The sequence below is a fragment of the Myodes glareolus genome, chromosome 3 (assembly GCF_982192425.1).
Source record: "Myodes glareolus chromosome 3, mMyoGla1.1, whole genome shotgun sequence".
Taxonomy (NCBI): Eukaryota; Metazoa; Chordata; class Mammalia; order Rodentia; family Cricetidae; genus Myodes; species Myodes glareolus.
The window spans coordinates 42,512,393-42,517,351 of record NC_142028.1 but is presented as its reverse complement, the minus strand read 5'-3'; the positions used below and the strand labels follow the sequence as shown (position 1 = coordinate 42,517,351).

The 4,959-nt window shown below is 45.8% G+C and overlaps 1 pseudogene; it reads right to left on the bottom strand.

Annotated features, from left to right (window-relative positions):
• Positions 1–3,917: 3,917 nt before the first annotated feature.
• LOC146895228 (signal recognition particle RNA) lies at positions 3,918–4,031 on the bottom strand (annotated as a pseudogene).
• Positions 4,032–4,959: the final 928 nt, after the last annotated feature.

Genomic DNA, 4,959 nt, shown 5'->3' with positions numbered 1-4,959 from the left:
ATGACCACATGGGGGTCATTCTTATTTAAAGCACCACAAACACTTTAGCCAGTTAGAGATAATTTCTGACTGGTGCTTGGTATGTAGTTAACAGATCAACAAGTCTGAAAGGCCCTCCCTGGGCCTTGATATCCCCAGTCATCCATGTCAGGCATATAAGTATCAGATCTCATGGCATGGCACACACCTTTAATCTCAACACTTGGGAGGTAGAGACGGCAGGTCTCTGTGAGCCCTAGGTTAGTGTGGGTTGCAGAGTAAGAACCTCTCTGGGGGAAGAAAAAGGTTGAAACAACATATCCAACTGTAAGAGTCTTTGACATGAAGCACCCAGGTCAAGAGGGAAAGCTGTCAGTGGACTGAATTTAGTTAAGGCACAGAGGGTGGTACATTTCCCCAAAGCTTGGAAAAGAAAAGACTAGCCGGGTCCATCTGGTTTGCTAACAGGTGGACTCAACAACAAAAAGGAGGATTTAATTTTAAAAGCATCCCTGTTGGAAAATTAAAAAAAAAAGAAAAAGAAAGAAAGAAAGAAAAATCTCTCACACTCCCTCCCCAAAGAAGGCTGTCATTTGGTTTCTCTCTCTGGCTCTGTCATTGAAAGACCCCCCGATATTGGAAGCCTCTCACTCAAGCCTCGGGATAACGCGACCCCCCCCCCCAGTAACTCACGAGAGACCGTCCTTGCTGCAATCACACGAGGTTTAATGACAAGACGACAAGACAGGAACCAGTGCACTGGGGCCGAGACTCATAACCCACACAGGGGAAGAGTTCGACCCCGAGTGATCGAGTGATCGGGAGAAGTAGTTTTTATAGGAAGAAACCACACAGCCCAGTAATCTGAAAGGGGGGCAGAGAGGGTGTCACAGAAAATTCCGAAAATTCCAGTGATGATTCAACTCCCTGCCTCTCAAGATCATTCTCAAGGTCATAATCAGCTAGTTCCTATTCTAAAAATACACTAGGGGGTGATAATTACTAGGGGGAATCTCCCTGTTTCTCAAGATTACTCTCAAGATTGCAATCTACCTTTATCTTCAGCTAGTTCCTGAAACTGGCTAATCCTAGATTTCTGATTCTTCTCTTCCTGCTAGATTTTTGGCTCTATTTTCCTGTTAGGGGGATCTGGATTTATCCAGGTCTTTCATCATATGCTTCTGTCCCTTATTCAGAAGTGTGGCTGGTATTCTGAGCTTGCTGCCACGAGAACTGAGAACAGCTTCTCTGCCTGGCAATTGGCAGGAGGGAGATGGCAGCATTGCTCTCAGGCCAGAGCCTTTGACTGCAAATCTCTGTTCAGAGGCTCAAATTGGAACTCCAGAGGCTCAGAGTAAGACAGAGGCCATTGTGTTGCAAAGGGCCAGTCTTTCCGAGGCCGTGGCTGGAACAGGCTATTAGACCTGATCTGTGTGGGCATCTGTCATTTCTTGTCTGCCTGATTTACTCTGTAGCTGAACTGAGTTCAAATTGTATCTGTATCTCTTAATAACTGCAGACTTGAGAAGATTACAATGTTTCTTTGGTCTTCGGCTTCTTAAAGTGGAAAATAAAAAATAAAAAATAAGAAAACCCTCCTGGGCTGGGGAGATAGCACAACTGGTAGATAAAGCACTTGACTTAAAAATCTGAGTTTTAGTTTGGATTCCCAGAACTCACACGTGGTCACTTGTGACAGCACACGCCTGCAGCGCCAGGGTACCAAAGGGAGATGGAAGTGGAGCTAGGAGACTCCCCAGACCTCAGAAAGCCTGATGCTATAGCACACATCTGCAATCACAGTGTCCACCCACCTTCCCCCTGGTTTTGAGGCGTCTCTTGTTCACCTTAGTGTGCACCAGGCTAGTTGGCCTGTGGGCTTACAGGGACTTTCCTGTCCCTGCTCCCCACCTCTCCCAGTCCTATTGCTGGTCCACTGGGATTGCAGGTATTTGCTGCTGTACCTAGCTCTACACAGGATCTGGGACTCCAAAGTGTAGCATGAGGGTCGGCTTGTTGGGGTATCTGTCCCACCCAGTACCCCACAGCTGGCATGCCCCAAAGAGAAAATTACACACAGGACTCCATAAGATTATAAACTGATTGGCCCATTAGGTCAGGCTACTTATTAGCTCTTATAACTTATGTTACCCCATTATCCTTATCTACATTAGCCATATGGCTTGGTACCTTTTTCAGCTGGGCAAGTTACATGCTGCCTCTTCGGTGGTCTGTGCAGGAGTGGAGGAGGGAGCTTCTGCTTCCAGAATACTCCCAGTCTCTTTGCTCCACCCCTACTTCCTGTCTGGCTTTCCCGCCTATAGTGCCTGCCTGGCCAATCAGCGTTTTATTAAAATATGATTGACAGAATACAGACAATTCTCCCACACCACCAAAGTACAGTCTTCAAGTGTGCATAGTAGGTCCTTTACCCACTAGGCCATCTCCCAGCCCCCAGCAGGTATCTTTCCAACTAAATGATCATTCATATTCACAAAGAGATTTTATTAACATCAAAATGGAGCCTCTCCCCACCCAAACAGTTTCCTTTGAAGTAGTCCTAGCTTTCTTGGAACTCACTGTAGACCAGGCTGGCCTTGAATTCAGAGATCTGCCTGCCTCTCTCCTGAGTGCTGGGATCTAAGGTGTGTACCACTACAACTGGCCCCATGTAGAGTTTTTAATTGATCACTGATTTAATTGATCCCTTGAAGCTTTAAAACTACAAGGTTTCCTGCACAATCCCATTAACATATCCATATTTCTAATGTGCCCTTTGGTATTTGCAAGAATCTTTTCAACAATAAAAGTCTCCCAGGATTTTTTTTTTTTTTATAAATCACTCACTGAGAACTGATAGCTTGAATGTAGAAGTTATTATTTTGTTTCTTGACTGATGATGGATTTTAATGTTTTCAGACAATCTTATGTAGGCCGCAGTGGCCTTGAATTTATTACAGAGCTCTGAATTAGCTTTCAGCTCCTGCTCCTTCTACCTCAGAACCCAAGTGCTAGCCTTGCAGACACATGCCAGCACGCCCGACTATTTTAGCCGTTCACTTCTATACCGCTGCCAATCACATTAGTGAGGCCGTCTGTGCCAAGTGGCAGCTGTGTGAACGAAACTAAGATAAGCAAATCAGAGAATAAATAAACAGTGAATTCTGGTACTTCTGAGGGTCTGTAAGTCTCTGGCCTTTTGAGGGGATCAGATGGTTTTAGGTAAGAAGCCTCTCCCCTTTCCTTCTGTTTCTTCCTCTCTCTTCTCTTCTCTTCTCTTCTCTTCTCTTCTCTTCTCTTCTCTTCTCTTCTCTCCTCTCCTCTCCTCTCCTCTCCTCTCCTCTCCTCTCCTCTCCTCTCCTCTCCTCTCCTCTTCTCTCTCTCTCTCTCTCTCTCTCTCTCTTGAAATATGATCTCAATCTTCTCATCTGAGTCTCTCAAGCAGCCGGGATGACAGACAAATGCCACCATGTCTTGCTTTTTTTTTTCTTTTATTCTCCTCTTCTTTTCTGTGTTAGGGACAAAACCCAGGATTTCCTGTGTGCTACGATTTTATCACTGGTCTTTCTTTCTAAATAATAAATTATGTCTGCAATGACCTCACAGTTTCAACATGAAAGAAAAGAGATGTCTTTCCAAAGGCTTTGGCAAAAATCCCTCTGCTTAGTCAAGCCTGAGTCATGTGGTCGCCCTTGGGTGGAAGTTGGTGCAGCGAGCTAATCATGTTCCTGATCATGTTCCTATGGGACAGGACGAAGGGGAGAACTAGAGAAAATCTTGCTGAGCTGACCAAAAGGCAATCAAGTGTTTATTTTTGTTGTTGCTGTCCTTGTTTCTGAGACAGAGAGCCATAGTCTGTAGACCAGACTGTGGCTTGGGCCTTCAGCTGATGCTCTGCTTCCGATGAATATTTTTGTTTTTGTAAGAATCTTTTACTTCTGATCAGCATGGGAGTTTTGACCTGCTCTGTTTCCAACCTGGGTTGGTTCATCCCTTCTTAGGCAACTTGGTGGTCCCCGGCTCCTGGGGAGTCACCATATTGATTCTGAACTTACTGTGGACACCCCCATCAACACAGTGCACTGCAGTCCCCGAACAGAGCTCACGGACTCTGGACCAACAGTTAGGGAGCCCGCAAGGGACCAACCTAAGCCCTCAGCACGTGTGTGACAGTTATGTAGCTTGGTACTGTTTTTAAGGCAGTGAGAGCTTAGTGGGCTGTTCCCCATGCTGGATTAGCTCACCCAGCCTTGATACAGGGGGAGGAGCTCGGTCCTACCTCTACTTGATGTGCCAGGCTTTGTTCAAGCCCTTGGTAGGCCTGTCCCTTTCTGAATGGAAATGGAGCAGGAGTGGATGGGAGTGGGTGGGGTGGTAGATAGGAGTTGGGAGGGGGGAGGAGGAATGGGAGGAGAGGAGGGAGGGGAAACTGAGGTCGGTATGTAAAATAAATGAAAAAAATTAATTAAATAAAAAACAAAACCAAAAAAACTTTGTGACAAAGAAAAAGTAAAATTGGCAACAGGAGGCAAATACAGTGTGGTGGTTAGTTTATGTCAAATTGACACAAGGTATCCAAGAGGAGGGAACCTCAGTTAAGAAAATGCCTCCGTAAGACCAGGCTGAAGGCAAGACTAGAGGGCATTTTCTTAATAGTGCTTGATGGGGGAGGATCCAGCCTATGGCGGGTGGTACCATCCCTGGGTTGGTGGGCCTGGTTTCTATAACAAAGAAGGCTGAGAAAGCAAGGAGAAACATACCAACAAGCTGCACCCCTCCATGGCCTCTGCATCAGCTCTTATTTCCAGGTTCCTGCCCTGTTTGCCTTCCTGTCCTGACTTCCTTTAATGATGAACTACAATGTGGATGTGTAACTCAAATAAATCTTTCCCTGCCCCCTCCAAAGATTCTTTTGCTTCACTGGGAAGAAACTATTATATATATATGCAAGAATTGGGGTCCCGGGGGGATGGCTCAGCG